Source organism: Geotrypetes seraphini, chromosome 11, assembly GCF_902459505.1.
Source record: "Geotrypetes seraphini chromosome 11, aGeoSer1.1, whole genome shotgun sequence".
NCBI classification, from domain to species: Eukaryota; Metazoa; Chordata; class Amphibia; order Gymnophiona; family Dermophiidae; genus Geotrypetes; species Geotrypetes seraphini.
In genome coordinates, this window is record NC_047094.1 from 69,911,017 (window position 1) to 69,927,728 (window position 16,712).

At 43.8% G+C, this 16,712-nt stretch overlaps 1 protein-coding gene across 5 annotated transcripts in view; it reads left to right on the forward strand.

Annotated features, from left to right (window-relative positions):
- Window positions 1–16,712, forward strand: part of GRIK5 (glutamate ionotropic receptor kainate type subunit 5) — a 359,271-nt gene that overhangs the window by 187,272 nt on the left and 155,287 nt on the right. The gene's annotated exons all lie outside the window — the stretch shown is intronic.

Sequence of the window (16,712 nt, forward strand, 5' to 3'; positions counted from 1 at the left end):
ACCTTTTCTAGTGCCACTATATCTTTCTTGAGATAAGGAGACCAGAACTGAAGCAATACTCCAGATGAGATTGCACCATGGAGCGATACAGGGGCATTACATCATTTCTTTGTCTTGTTTACCACCTCTTTTTAAATAGTTCCTAGAATCCTAGGAGTGTGTGGCACAGTGGTTGGAGCCACAGCCTCAGCACCCTGGGGGTGTGGGTTCAAACCCTGCACTGCTCCTTGTGACCCTGGGCAAATCACTTAGTGCTCCATAGCCTCAGGTACATTAGATAGATTGTGAGCCCACCAAGACAGATAAGGAAAATACTTGAGTACCTGATTGTGAAAAACACTTAGGGCTCTTTTTATTAAGGTGCGCTAGCGTTTTTAGTGCATGCAGCAGATTAGCACACGCTAACCCCACACTACGTGGCTAGAAATAACACCAGCTCAATGCTAGCATTAGCGTCTAGTGCGCGGCATTGTAGCTTGTGCTATTCCGTGCATTAAAGCTCTAATGCAGCTTAGTAAAAGGAGCCCTTAGATTATCTTGATAGGCCGTATATAAAAATCTAATAAACTTGAATCCTATTTGCTTTTTTGGCTGATCCTTTTCTTGGGCACTAACCTCCAAGGTGTTCCCTAGCATCCGGTAACTGTGCTTCGGGTTATTCTTCCCAATGTGCACCACTTTGCATTTGTCCACATTAAATTTCATCTGTCATTTGGATGCCCAGTCTTCCAATTTCCTAAGGTCTGCCTGCAATTTTTCAAAATCCACATGCATTTTAACAAATTTGAACAGTTTAGTGTCATCTGCAAATTTAATCACTTCACTCGTCGTTCCAATGTCCAGATCATTTATAAATAAGTTAAATAGCATCGGTCCTAGTACAGATCCCTGTGGCACTTCACTGTTTACTCTCCTCCACTGAGGAAAATGACCATTTAACCCTACCCTCTGTTTTCTATCTGATAACCAATTCCTTATCCACAACTGAACTTTGCCACCTATCCCATGACTCTTTAATTTTCTCAGGAGTCTTTCATGAGAAACTTTATCAAAAGCTTTCTGAAAATCTTAGATACACTACATCAACTGGCTCACCTTTAGCCACATGTTTATTCACACCTTCAAAAAGTCAAGCAAATTGGTGAAGCAAGATCTCCCTCGGCTGAACCCATGCTGACTCCATCTCATTAAATCTATGTCTATGTGTTCCACAATTTTATTTTTTATAATTGTTTCCACCATTTTGCCTGGCACTGAAGTGAGGCTTACCAGTCTGTAATTTCCCGGATCTCCCCTGGAGCCCAATTAGTACTATTATTATTGGGGTGGGGTCTGGGGTGGAGCCTGAGCAGGTCTGGGGCAGAGCCTGGGCAGGTTTCGGGTGGAGCTTGGGTGGGGGTACTAGTTTGATATTTGTTAGACCTAGGGGGTACTTGGCTTGAAGGAGTTAGTTGAGAAACTCTGCCTTAGAGGGCACTGTTGTGAACTTCACACAAAGGATGCCAGCAGTATATCTCACCATAACCCCCTTATAATTTATGATTTGCCTCCTAAAATGTACTATATCCTTCTGTGTACCACCCCAATAGCACTTATGACTTCAGGTGGCACTTATATGACAGTATAATAGGTTTTGGGTGGGCTCACGTTCTACCATAAATGTAGTGGTTAGTGACTTATGGGCCTAGGTTCTCCTCTCTATGGTTCACTAGCCCACCCAGCAGGCTACATAAGACACCTGTGTGCAACTACTAGGCTTCCCCATACCAGATGCTGCTATTTTAGAGACAGGTATGTACCTTTTTGTTCTCATTTTTGTGTGGTGGAAGGGGGTCAGTAAGCACTAGGGGAGTAGGGGTGTCTTAACATTGATACATTCAGCAGTTTGGGCACTTTAGTGGCATTTAGACCCTTCAAAAACAGGTCTGGTTTCAAACGTATAAGTTCTGTCCATGTTTTGCAAAATGTTTGATTATCACTGCAGACGTCCATGTCTAACCCGTCCTTAGGCACAAAGCCTTCCCATAGCATGCCTCCACCATGCCCATCGTGCTTGGGACGCACAGAAGCTGAAAAACCTCACTAGACGTACAGAAAGATAGTTTCGATTAAAGACACTTGGACGTCCTTGCGATTAGAATGTCCAAGGGCCGATTTCACATGCTTTTTGGAAGTCTATGTTTTTTGATTATGCCTGAGATGTGCTGCCTTATAGAATAGTAGTACAATTATGCACCTAAGCAGCAATTGTCATGACATTTATAAGCCCAAGGCATGTGTAACTTCTGGTGTCCAGTTATAGAACTGCCTTGTCTCTGTCTCTCCCAGTTCACCCTTGTGTCCCCTCAACTGTTTGGGTTCATCTTACTAAATTTCAAAGATTCTGGATATTTGGGCCTGTGTATGGTGGTCAGAAGAACTTGAAGGGAAATAGAGAAATGGAAAGAGGCGCTGACCCCTAAAGGTTTCCCTCTGCTGCGTCCCACCAGACAGGAGTGACATCAGCGAGGGCAGCATGGGGAAGTCTTCAGGGGCTAGCGCCAGTAGCAAAAATGAACCCCTGCAGGTGGAGGAGACTTGTGAAAGGTATGCTATGGCGAGACGGGGTTGAGAGATAGGAGGGCAGATGCCGGGATGTCACGGAGGAGCGAGAGGAAAGATATTGGCTGCGTTTAAAAATCCTGATTTTTAAAAAATATCTGTGTGTGTGTAAGGGCCCATCCAAAATACTGGGTCTGGCTACACCACTGGTGGCAATGCTATAAATCACTAGTCAAATGCTGGAAAATGATTTGGTGGTTGGGGATTATCGGAACCTCTAGCGAAATGGTGGCAGCCAGGGTTTAAAAGTTGGGGCTCCTTTAAAAAAGTGGTGCTACCGATTAGCATGTGTTGAGAAGTACCCATGGAAATTGAATGTGCTTCATCACATTCAGCGTGCTGCTAATCGGTAGTGCTGCTTTGTAAAAGAGCTCATGGTGTTTTGTACTTAAATAACTGGAAAATTACTATACAGATTACTTTGATTAGCAATGGTAAGTAGGCAGGGATGGTTTTGGGGGAACAGTTTGGGAGAATAAAGGATTTAGAGTGTACTTCCCTCCTTAAAGGGAAGTCAGCAGGCCTGACACTGCTTGAGTTGTAGAAGGCCCCAGTGCAGCCTGTCCATCCTGCGCTGTCCCAGGTCGCTATGGTGACAGCAGCAGTTAATAAGCCTGCAGAAGGAGTCTGCTGTGCTGTGATTAAAATGGAGTGTTTATTTCCCAGAAAATAATTATGGGTCTGGATAGATTGGACAAGGGAGTAGAGAGCAATCTAAGAAAGAGAGCTAGACTGCAACAGAGACCACACTGGGGTAAACCCAGAACTGGATCAAGCCTGTTGGACAAATCTGGATCCATGTGGCAACTTTAGCATAAAGAGAGACAGGATATAGATACATTCAGAGACAGACAATAGGAGACTAGTGTGCAATAGATAGAGGAACAGACAATATGAGAGAAACATGGAAAGGAACAGACACTGTACAATAATAGAGACAAATAGTATGAGAGAGACTACAACAGAGCCAGACAACAGTGTGCAGCAAGGCAAAAAGTGTGTGGCACCTAGACAGTCAGTGAGAGACAGCTGTATGAAGAGACACTAGTGTACACTAAATAGAAGTACAGGAGACAATATGAGAGAGACATGGAAATGGGACAGTCAGGGGTAAATTCTTAAAAGATTGTTGAAATTTAGGCACCAGGATGCATTAGTCAGATAGATTGTGAGCCCACCGGGACAGATAGGGAAAAATAGTTGAGGACCTGAATGTAAACCGCTTAGGCTATAAGCGGTGTTTAATTACTAAAATAAATAAGTAAATGCACGCTAAGTGTGAATTCTATACTAGCAATTATAGAATACTGGCATATGTCTGCATTTATGTGCCTAACTTTAGGCGTGCACACATACCCCAGTTCAGCGGTCCCCTCCCCCCGCCACACACCTGCGCCCCTTCCTTTCCCTCATACTTCTTTAATTTTCCCAGCACGAGCAGCATCATGAACTTGCTGCCCGCATCGGTGTCGGCTCTCTTTGACATCACTTCCAGGTCCCGCACCTAGGAAGTGACATCATAGGGAGAGCAGACATGATGCGGGCAGCAAGTTCATGATGCTGCTCGTGCTGGGAAAATGACAGGGAATGGGGCGTGCACGCAGCAGGGAGAAGCGGGAAGGAGTGGGAGAGGGGTGGAGAAGAGGGCAGGGAGAGGCGCCACTGCCCCTGGCGCCACTACCCTTGCTACGCCACTGCTCATTCCTAACTGTAGGCAGTGAAGTGCGTAAATGCCAGGCCTAACTACCTCTGACCTGCCCATGCCCTTCCCACTTCCATGTCCCTTGAAGTTGCACGCTCTGGGTTTTGAACATGCATTATCTCTCCAGAATATTCCTTTATAAAATCCGTAGCCTGTTATTGCTTGTTGACACCAATTATTAGCTCCTTATTAAATTAAGTTACACAAGCAACTGACCTTGTTCTATAGCTTATGCAGGCAAATTTGCGCACTAGTTGTAAATCTGGGCACACGACTTTCTAGAATTAAGGTGACAGCGTGCAGTAATAGAGACAAACAATATGAGAGAGATGGCAACAGAGGCAGCAGCATGCAGCAAGACGGCAACAGCATAGTACATAGATACTGAGGAATTGCAACAGAGACAGCTGCAAGGAAAAACAGACTGATAGAAAGGGCAGAGATAGTAGCACAGAGGGACAGAGTGATACTTTTAGAGAGGGCTTAGTGAGTGTTTGCTGTTCCATGTCTTCCATGTTCCATGTCTTCCATGTTCCATGTCTTTCATCACGTACGCTTGCCTTACCAATTTTGCCAAGTCGTGTCATACTATATCACCCATGCTTTATAATATCAAGTTTGCCCTGCTATGTTTTGCCATATTGTACTCACCATGCTATGTCTCACTATACCATGTTTTGTCATATTATGCTTCACCATGCTTTGTTCACTATGTTTTGCCATCCCTGTCAGACAGTGTTTGCCATGCTATCTTCTACCATTCTATGGCTGAGAGTGTGGTGCAGGGGTTAGGACTGCAGCCTCAGCACCCGGGGCTGTGGGTTTGAGCTTGTGCTACTTCTTGTGACTCTGGGCAGGTCACTTGGTCCCCCATTGCCCCAGGTATATTAGATAATTGTGAGCCCACCGGAAAATGTTTGAATACCTAAATAAATTCATGTAAACCATTCTGAGCTTTCCTGGAAGAATGGTATAGAAAACTGAATAAATAAATAGAGAGTGCACAGATATGTTCTAGTCATACTATGGATGTGCTGGCCTATTGCTGTTAAAAGATTTTGAATGATGAACAGGACATCAGCACCACAATTTGTTAACCCCAAGAGTCTATATATGGAACCCAAATATGGGTGCTGATCTAAGATGCGTGTGCAACTTAATTGGATAGCTAGCTAATAATGAGCAATAATTGGATCCTAACAATCAATTTTCAGTGTTAATTGGCACCAATTAGGATTTGAGCATGCATCTGGCAGCAAGCTATTCTATAATGGTAACATGGAAGGGCATATCTGATAAGACGTCTAAGTCTAATCTGGACGCTTTGGGAAAAGCGTCCTAGAAATCAAGTAGAGAAAATGTCCATTTTCAAAACAGCCAGCTGTCAATGTTTTATTTTTGAAAATGACCTATGTAGATATTTTGGTCCTTGGTATGTCTATCTTTTTTGGCCATTTTCAAAAATAAAAACGAGTGCATGAAAAATGAACAAAAGCAAGTTTTGCAGACATGCCCAACTACCTTGTCTGATTGTGGCAGGGGAATCCCCATCAGCTGAGCCACTTTTGGGGATTCCTGTTGGCTCAGCTGATGGGGATTCCCCCTACCATGATCAGCTGAACTGGCAGAAAGATTCTTCTCTCTCTCTCTCCCAGGCACCAATCCTCTCCAGTACACCTCCAAACTAACTAAATAAAAAAAAGCTGCTGAGCCCTACACTGACATCCCCCAATATACCTGGACCACCCCAACATCCCTGGACCCCCTGACATCCTCAGATCCTCCCCCAACATATCTTGAACCTCCCTCGACATCCCCACCACATCCCCCAACATTCCTAGACCTTCCCTCCTGCTGATTTGTTATCCTAAGGTACGGGGTGTCGGGGGGATGTCAGAGGGGGGGGGGGTCCAGGAATGTTGGGGGATGTGGTGGGGGGATGCCTGTGGTGGTGGTGGTGGGGATATTGGGAGGGTCCAGGAATGTTGGGGGATGTGGGTATATCAAATGTTGAATAAATTTAGAAACTATAGTATGGCACTTGTCCCTGATTTTTTTCTGGCAGAGAATTTTGAACACCATTTATAGAATTCCTCTCTAACTGTATTACAGGATAAAAAAATCTAGTAGTAAATCAGATAGGTCTCCATGAAAACCTTCTATTGCTTCTGAGAGGATATGAAAATCAAAATGGAACGAGTGGAATGAGTTCTGCTATTAGCTGTAATTGCTGAGAGAATTATTTATAGTAATTTACCTACATTTTGCTCATGCTGTGAGGGAGCAGGCAGTAGTCTGGTTAGTTCCAGATGTGCCAGTAGTAATTAGGTGTCTTTATGTATATGGGTGAGGTGTGGGTGTATTTATGTTTACTTCTTTTGAGACATTGGTTTCAGAACACTTCTTGAAATTGTCTACTGTACAAGTGCAGTGGGGAGAGGACAGAATCTGCAAACATGGAGTGAAAAGGACCTCACATGTTTTTCTCTGCAGCAGTGTCAGTCCTGGAGAAAATGGGATTCTTGACAGACTCTGATAGTTATGTGGAGGAGGATGGGACTAACCTAAGAATTTTCCTGTGATGCTGCAGTACAAGAACTTTTGACATCACAGGTCCTTTCTTCAGATGTGAATCTGTGCTCATGGAAGTCCATTTTCTAAAACATCTTGTGAATTTTTTTATTTGCTAGTTCCACAAAGACTTTACAGCCTGCAAAGAGTCCACTTGTCTACTTTTCTGCCATGCTATTGATCTCTTAATCAACCTTTCTAAAGCAGGAAATAACTCTTTTTGCTCCTGCCTCATTCTAACATGGCCTGGGCGCTCTCTTGATAATTTTCCCAGTGTGTTCTACTCCAGCTCTCAATGTGATAACACTATCACATTGATCCTACCACTATCACTATGATCCTACCACTATCACTATGATCCTACCACTCTGTCCTACTGATCCTGCTACTCTATTTCACTTTTGCTGTCCTTATGATACTTCCATATTCTGCTATATGTATTGCTAGTCTCTCTCATGTTACTGTTTGTTTGTTTTTTTGGGGGAAGAGGGATACTCTTCAGTTTGTGGTATCGCTTCTGTTCCTGTGATTTTGCTGCTATTTTTTCATGCTACTTTCTTTGAAACTGCTCTCCTGCTGATTCTGACTCCTGCTTTCTAAAACTCCTTGATGATTCTGGGGCAATAATGGAATAACAAATCACCAGAGCCAGATGGCATACACCCCAGAGTTCTGAATAAAGAAATTGCAGAACTATCACTGGTAATTTGTATCCTGTAATTAAAGTCAATTGTAGTTTCAGAGGACTGGAGAGTGGCTAATGTAACACTGATATTTAAAAGGATTTAAAAAGATCTTCAGGGATGATCCTGGAAACTAGAGACTGGTAAGCTTGATGTTGGTGCCAAGTAAAATACTAGAAGCTGTTCTGAAAATTAAAATTACTTGCCATACAGATAAGCATGGCTTAAGGGGCAGAGCCAACATGTATTTACCAAAAGGAATTCATGCTTTACCAATCTGTTAGAAGTTTTGAAGGTATTAACATGTGGATAAGGGTAAGTTGGTTGAGATAATGTATCTAGAGTCTCAGAAAGCATTAAACAAAAAGTCATAGGATAGAAAGCAGTGCTCTATTGTAGATGGGGAACTGGTTAAGAAACAAGTAACAGAGATGGACTAAATAATTTTTCCCAAAGAAAAAAGGTAAGTATTGAAGTGCCCTGGGGATCTTTACTGGAACCAGTGCTTTTATATTTATACATGATTTAGAAAAGACAGCAATGAATGAGATGATTAAATTTGCAGATGACACAAATTTATTCCAAGTTGTTAAATCACAAGTGGATTGTGAGGAATTACAGGAGGACCTTTTGAGACTGAGGACAAGTCAGATAAATGACAGATGAGATTTAATGTAGATAAGTGCAAAATGATGCATTTAGGGAAAGGTAATGCAAACTCTAAGTATGATATATGATTCTGAGTCCTTTATTAGGAGTCTCTACCTAGGAAAAGGGTCTTGGAGATATTGTGTTGAAATCCTCAACTCTGTAAGCAGTGGTCCTAAAAAAAGCAACTAGAATGTTAGGAATTATTCAGAAAGAAATGGAGAATGAAGCAAAGATTATTATAATGCTTCTGTATTGATCCATCATGCATCTGCTCCTCAAGAACTGTGTGTAGTTCTGGTTACTCAGAAAAGACAGGAAGTCATTTCAGAAGCATATATACATGGAAAGAAAAGGAAAGAGGATGTAACTTGGCAATACTGCCTTTCTGTGGTAGCAATTTACTTACCGGTACATTACATACAGATACTTATTTTGTATCTGGGGCAATGGAGGATTAAGCAACACGCCCAGAGACACAAGGAGCTGCAGTGGGAATCATACCCAGTTCCCCAGGTTCCCCGTGTGCCAATAGCTATTTCAGAAAACGGCTAGATACTCTGAGGTGCAGTGATTTGAAGAGGGAATGGTTTGGGCAGGCCAAAAATTGTACAAGGTGAGGTAACAAAAGTAGCCCCCTAGAAGTTTTTGCTGTTTTCTCAGCAACCGCATGGAATTTCAGTATGAAATTTTACATATTTTTTTTACTGTTACCAAGTGGAATGAGACTATCTTTAAACTCAGCAAAGTTATAGACATTTTAACATGACCATTAGAGAAAGACACAGGGCCAAATTTTTCCCCGTTCCCACAGGAGCTCAGTTTCCCCATCCCACCCCAGTGAGTTTTGTCCCTGTCCCTGCCCCATTCCTGTAAGCTCTGCTTTGACCGCACAAGCCTCAAACACTTATGATTTTAAAGTGTTTGAGGCTTGTGCAGATGAGGACAGTGCTTTCAGGAATGGGGCAGGGACAGGAAAATAACTTATGGGGATGGGATGGGTAAATGGGTTTCCAAGGGGATGGGGAAAATTTGTCCCCATGTCATTCTCTAATGACCATCCAGCGATTTTCATGCATTCAAAATTATTTGCACTGTAAAGCTACCATTATATGAAAATAAGGGGTACCAGCTTACTGTTAATGATGACAGTGACCTAGACTTTTGTCTGAGGAGCAATGTTGGAGGCCTGTATATTTGAATGAATGCTGATAAACATCCTTGTGTTGTCCCTATCACAAGCTCCACCCAAAGGGTAATCACTGAACTCAAGGAAGCACTGCAGATGCTCTGGGCGTAAAACCCCCTAGTGGTGGTGTGATGCAATTACATTACAATTTCATTTTTACAATTACCAAATGTATGAGATGTTATAATCACAGTCATGTTTCAGTAGGTTTTCCCTTCATTCACACCAACATAGAGGTTAATCATTTAAATATTTGCATTGATATCAGAGGTTGTTTAAAAAGGTAAATTAAATTTAAATATAAATGAATAGCAAAGCTATTTACCATTCATAGGTGAACAAATTTACATTGATTACACCATTACAGTTAGTGATAATATTCAAACTTCAAACAAATATGTTATGCCTTTCAACTTAATACCAACTTTGTTCCAAGATTTCTAGAACCTTAGGCAAGTATTTGACTAGGTGACTCTTAAACTCAGAGTGTTTCTCAGTCCCAAAGTTCAATAAAATACAAAAAGTGTATATATTTGTGCACACAAAAATAAAGTATTATTTTTTTTAAAACCCTGTTTTCACCGGTATCACCACTTTCTTGTATTGAGTTATTGTCCTGTCACCTGTCTGAACCAGCAGCTATTCTGAAGATTTGGATGGTTGCTACTATCATAGAGTAAGCAAATGAAAAGAAGCAAACCCCTAACCTCCCTAGATGAATGCAGTCTAAAGTCAGTGACTTCTTAGGCTAAGGCCATGTATTTCTAACTAAATGTGCAATAGAACAGATAATTATTTTATCTCTAAGCTGACCCTCTCATGAAAACCAAAACCAAAATGCTTCTGATATGAAATCAGCTCACAGAGTTTCAACACACACATTCACACAATATCTGGGCAACCTCTGCTTTATCTGTACATCCAAGTATTTTTGATTCAGAAATAATGAAACTCCTCAATAATTACCTCACAGTCTCACACCTTCCTTGCATAAAACCTGTTAATATAGGAATACTGACTGGACACAGCTCTGCACCACATAGCTTCGTTGAATTCTAAGACAAGAGATCACTCTTGCCCTTCAGTTCTTAAAAAAACATTTAGCTTAAAAAAATAATAATAATAATAATTTCAGATTCTCCAAGCTTCACACAGCTGTGTATACTGGTTAAGGTCTCAGAAGATTAGCAATGAGAAAAGACTGCAGGAATGCACTCCAATACTGCAGAAAAAACCTAGCTGAATACTAAATTAAATATAAAACATTTGCTTTAAACACCAATAATATTAGGCGATCGAGTTGTATCAGTCGTCTTACACAGTGAAGAGATTAAAATTCTCTAATTCCCAGTACTAGGGTTACTAGATTTCCTCTTTATAAAAAGAGGACATGTGACCCCACCCTGTTCTGCCTACAGCCCCACCCCATTCCGCCCCCTGCCGTGTCCTGTTCTGTCCCAGCCCTAACCCCACACGAAGCTCGTTTCTCTTTCCCCAAGCTCTAGGCGGCATCTGGGCGGCACCCTTGCACAGACATCAATGAGATGACATCATGCACATGCGTACTTATGTGTGACATCATCACACTGACATCTGCACATGTGCAGAGGCCTTCCAGACATGACCCCAAGCTGTGGGCCTTCCAAAACCCAGACAAACTTAGAGGATGTTGGGGTTTTCCCGGACATCTGGTAACCTTACCCAGTACTTAACACTTCTTTTTAGCAACAGGAGTCACAAAAATCCAGTTTAAATTCTAAAACACATTTTAAAAGTTCTTATCAATTTTCCTTTGAAATATAACTCCAAACTTGATTTAGAAATCTCAATAAATCATGAGAACCAGCAGGTATCAGATAGGTTCCTGATCCACAACTCACACAAACTCAGCCGAACCCTCCTTCACAGCCTTCTCATTACACACTTTAATAGCCCATAAGCAGGTTTAATTTGCAGAATTTCTCATGAAATCAAATATTTACTGGAAATATTATTTAAAAAATATGCACTCCTTTCACACACACACAAACTCCAGAGGTGACAGAAATTTTCATCCAGTAGAGACACACACCATTTCTTTGTATTGCCTTATATGGGCATTCACAATGCATATGAAACTAAACGAGTCCAAAACAAAACTCCTTTGGCTCGGCCAAAAATTAGACCATCTACCTTCCTCCATCCCATTGTCCACCGGCCCCCCATTACAGCTCGAGTTCTCAAGCAAAGTTCTGGGTGTCACCTTAGACTCTTCTCTATCCTTCAACGAACATCTCCAATCCCTGGTGAAGAAATGCTTCTTCAGCCTTCACATGCTAAGGAAAGTCAGACCCTATTTTCACCAAAAACACTTCGCAGTCCTAGTACAATCCATCATCCTCTCCAGATTGGATTATTGCAATTCTATCTACCTCAGCCTAACCAAGAAAAGCCTCTACAGACTTCAGCGGATTCAGAACGCCGCAGCTAAGCTTGTTTTCGCGAAAAGCAAATTTGATCACGTCTCACCACTCCTGTCTAAGCTCCATTGGCTCCCAGTAATCCCCAGGATCCACTTCAAATGTGCGTGTCTGGCCTACAAGATCCTACATGGCATCCTTCCTGCCATTATCCCTCTATCCTGGAACTCCCCAACCCCTACTTCCTTCAGATCCTCCCAAATTTTTAAACTATCCTTCCCTTCCATAAAAGGTATTTCCCATGTAGGCAAACTTGGGTCATCCCTCCCCTTTAGAATTACTGAGATCTGGAATAACCTCCCCTCCCCTCTCCGAACCTCAAGCTCCCTCCAACTCTTCCGCAAACACCTAAAAACCTGGCTATTCTCAAAACTGTAACACTTCCCCCCCTCTTAGGCCTCTCACCTTCCCCCTTTACACCTAACTCTTTAATCTCTCCACTGTAGTTCCTCTCTCATCTTTCTTCCTGTAAACCGTGCCGAGCTCTGCATTCGTGGAGATGGTGCGGTATATAAACCCAAGGTTTAGTTTAGTTTAGTTTAGTTTATATGCTCTGCTCTCCAGCTCACAATAACAGTCCTCGGGTGCTTAATGAGACAGCTGCTATTAAGTGCAGCTTCCCCCAAGCTTCCTACTGCAAACTGTGTATGGGCCCAGCTTCTGATCAGCTCTCAGCATTTCCCTTCTATCTCTCCCCTGTAAATGCTTTAAATTTATTTATTTTTTCTAACTTTTACATGGGACAGGAACTAATCGACTGAAAGCCTATGCTTTCCCCGTTTGTTTTGCCCTACTTTTACTCAAAACATAGGTTTGGCCTTTAAATTTAAAACCTAAAGAAAGAGCATGCGCACTTTAGGGGAAATTCTGCACAGGACGCTGAGAATCGCACACCGGCATCTTATACAGAATCACGTCTGTCTGCCTAACCAACTCAATTCTATAACCAGCACCTATATCACAGGTGTCAGTTAGAGAATTGCATTGCCCCTGAGCTAATCACGGCAAGAGAATCTCCCTGCCACGATCAGCTGTGCTGAGTGGCAATGGCAGGGAACACTCCTTCCCTGAGAATGTCCACGGTAGGAGAGATGCCCAATTCCTCCTGCTGCCCCCCCCCCCCCCGACACTGCTCACGGCAGGAGGGATGCCTAATTCCTTCTGCCACCACCTCCAATCCCCCATCTTACACTGTCCATGGCAGGAGGGATGCCCAATTCCTCCTGCCATCCCACCCCCAACACTGTCCACAACAGGAGGGATGCCCAATTCCTCCTTCCACCACATCCCCAACACTGGCCACGGCAGGTGGGATGCCAAATTCCTCCTGCCACCACCCCCAAACCCCCCCCCCCCGACACTGTCCATGGCAGGAGGGATGCCCAATCCCTCTTGCCACCACAACTGAAACCCCTCACTTGAAGTCCCCTGGCTGGAACCCCATGAAACAACCCCCTCAACAACAATAGAGGAGGCCTTAGGCACCTGGGTCAATCAGGGCCTTAGGCATCCAGGAAGGGGAAGGCCCGCCATTGTGAAGAGGTAGGTCTGCAAGCCGTAGGGAGTAGGCATCCCTTTGGCCTGCCAAACTACAGAGAGGACAGGGGCAGGATGGGTTTTGGGGTGCTGGGGTGGGAGGTTCAGGTCTTGGGAGTGGTATAATAGGTTAAGGAGGCCTGCTGGCAGGAGGGAGTGGGCATATCTCCTGCCTATCACTCTTGCATCCCTCCTGCCATGGAAAGTGTTGGGTGGGGGTTCAGGGATGTTGGCAGGAGGAATTGGGCATCCCTCCTACTGCAAGCAGTGTCAGAGGGTGGTGTCGGCAAGAAGAATTGGGCATCCCTCCTGCTGTAGACAGTGTTGGGGGGGTCTGGCAGGAGGGAGTAGGCATCCCTTCTGCCAGTTGACTTCATGAGGGGTGGGTTCCCTGCCCATCCGCTCTATTGATTGCGGCAGGGAGGTTTCCTTGCCGCGATCAACTCAGTGGCTGTGCCTATTTTGTTGTGCATTTTGCTGGCCTATATTTCAAGTGTCTTTCGCGGCCCTAGGGAGATACTTAGGGCCACTTAAGCTCGCTCAAGGTCACTTCCGGGTGAAACCCAGCTTTGGGTGAACTTAAGTGTCCTGACGAATCTCCTTAGACCCGCAAAAATGCTTACAGTGTAGGCTGCCCGCCTCGTGTAGGTTTTTTCTAAAAACGTGCATCCCGATTTGCTGGTTAGACAGCAGTAGGATGCCTACCACTGCGTAAAATTGGGACGCCATTTATAGAATCAGTCCCTTTGAGCATTCAGAGTGACTGTGAAATTCTGACACATTGTTAATTGTATCATTTGAATGATGTTATTTTATTCTGTTTTAGCTCAAACATGTTTAACATGCAAAAATGCTAGGTAGTCATGCTAAAATGTCAGTACATTTACATAGCTGAAGATAATTAAATGTTATATACAAACTATGATGACTAAAGAAGTACGTAAAATTTCTCATTAAAATTCAAATGAATGGAAAAAATAGTTACAATTAGTACTATTATGGGGGCGGGTCTGGGGCGGAGATGGGCGGGGTCTAGCCCACGACTTAGCCCAGTGCTCTTCAACCGCCGGTCCGTGGATTGGTGCCGGTCACAAAATAATTCTTTTATTTTCGCCGGCCAAAGGTGTAAAAACATAACATATGAACATAAGCAATGCCTCTGCTGGGTCAGACCTGAGGTCCATCGTGCCCAGCAGCCCGCTCACGCGGCGGCCCCAACAGGTCCAGGACCTGTGCAGTGATCCTCTATTTATACCCTTCTATCCCCCTTTCCAGCAGGAAATTGTCCAATCCTTTCTTAAACCCCAATACCGTACTCTGCCCTATTACTTCCTCTGGAAGTGCATTCAAGGTGTCCACCACACGCTGGATAAAGAAGAACTTCCTAGCATTTGTTTTGAATCTGTCCCCTATCAGTTTTTCCGAATGCCCTCTTGTTCTTATATTTTTTGAAAGTTTGAAGAATCTGTCCCTCTCTACTCTCTCTATGCCCCTCATGATCTTATAAGTCTCTATCATATCCCCTCTAAGTCTCCTCTTCTCCAGGGAAAAGAGACCCAGTTTCTCCAATCTCTCAGCGTATGAAAGGTTTTCCATCCCTTTTATCAGACGTGTTGCTCTACTCTGAACCCATCTCTAATGCTTCAAGCTAAGGATGCCTCTCTATCCCAGGGATGGACAATCTCAGTCTTTGAGGGCCACAATCCAGTCAGGTTTTCAGGATTTCCCCAATGAATATGCATTAGATCTATTTGCATGCCCTGCTTCCATTACATACAAATAGATCCTGAATTAATTCACTGGGGAAATCCTGAATACATGACTGGGGTTGCGCAATGGCGTACCAAGGGGGGGGTGTGGGGGGCGGTCCGCCCGGGTGCCAAGCCCTGAGGGGGTGCTCCTGGTCCGGTCCGGTTCCTCCCCCCCCTGCGCCGGGTGTCGCGTCTGGAAACAGCCTGCAGCAAGATTGTGATGCCAGCGATCTTTGCCTGCTTCGGCTGTTTCCTCCGCCACGGTCCCGCCCCTCCTCTGACGTCAGAGGCAGGCAGGCCTTCAAGGGGGGGGGACAGGCCTTCAGGGGTGGGATGCAGACCTTTAATGGGGGGACAGGCCTTCAAGGGAGGGGGGGCCCTGGTGTAGAAGTACACGGAGGGAAAGGGGAGAGGTTCAAAGAGACGTGCATATGCCGGACTTTAGGTGGGAAGAAATAATGGGTCTGAAAATAGAGGAGAGAGAGAGAGATGATGGACATGGGTTTTAGGGAGGGAAGGAACAGAAAGGGAGAGAAGTTGGACACAAGGGATGGTGTGGAGGGGGGGATAGAGATACTGGTTAGGAGGGTAGTTGGGAAAAGAAAGGGAGAGATGGTGGACCCTGGGGTGGTGGGGAAGGAGGGAGAGCTGCTGGATGAAAGGGTAGTTAAGAAAAGGTGGATCTGTGGAGGGAGACAAAAAAAGGAAAGATGCCAGTCATCCGGGGGAGGGAAGGGAAACGGAAGGGGAGTTTAGAGATGGCAGATGGATGGTTAGCACGGAGAAAGAAGAAAGAAGGAGACCCTGGCAAGCAAGTTATCAGAAGACAACCAGAGCCTTGGACCAACAAGATTTGAAAAATAACCAAACAAAAAGGTAGAAAAACTAATTTTATTTTCTGTTTTGTGATTACAATATGTCAGTTTTGAAATGTGTATCCTGCCAGAGCTGGTGTTAGACCGCAAACGTGAGCTAGGATTTAACAGAGAGAGAAAAAGTCCTTTTTGTTTCTTTATTTTATTTACATCACAGCGCCAGTGTGGTTAGGAGAAGCCAAAGGGGGGGTGAAAAAGCTATAAAATAAACCCACCAGGATGTTTGAAAAAAACACCCAATTGGGCAGGAAAATCGAATCGATAAACCAATTCAATAGGCTGAATCGAATCAAAATTTTTTTCCTGAATCTGGCAGCACTAGTTTGTGCTACTGTCTTAGACTTTAGGACCTGGGATTGGGGAGAGATGGCATCCTCAGTACTTTATAATGCAAGTGAAATGAGGATTTGGTCAGATTTTTGAAGGGTCTGCACTCTGCAGAAGAAAAATATTGTATAGGCCGGGGACATGAAACAGCAGGAAATGGGAACTTTTCTTCCTTCTATTTTTGTGAATGGAAAGGCTGAGGATGTCAGAGAGTTCAGTTAAAATATGTGCTTTATAAGAAAATATAATAATGTGTTTTATAAAGTTTATAGCATTGCTGGCCTACACGGTGAGGTGTTCCTAGTGGTGGTGGTGGCAGCAGCGTGTCAATGTGTTGAGAGGAAGAGGTGATCTGGGAAATTCTGCTGAG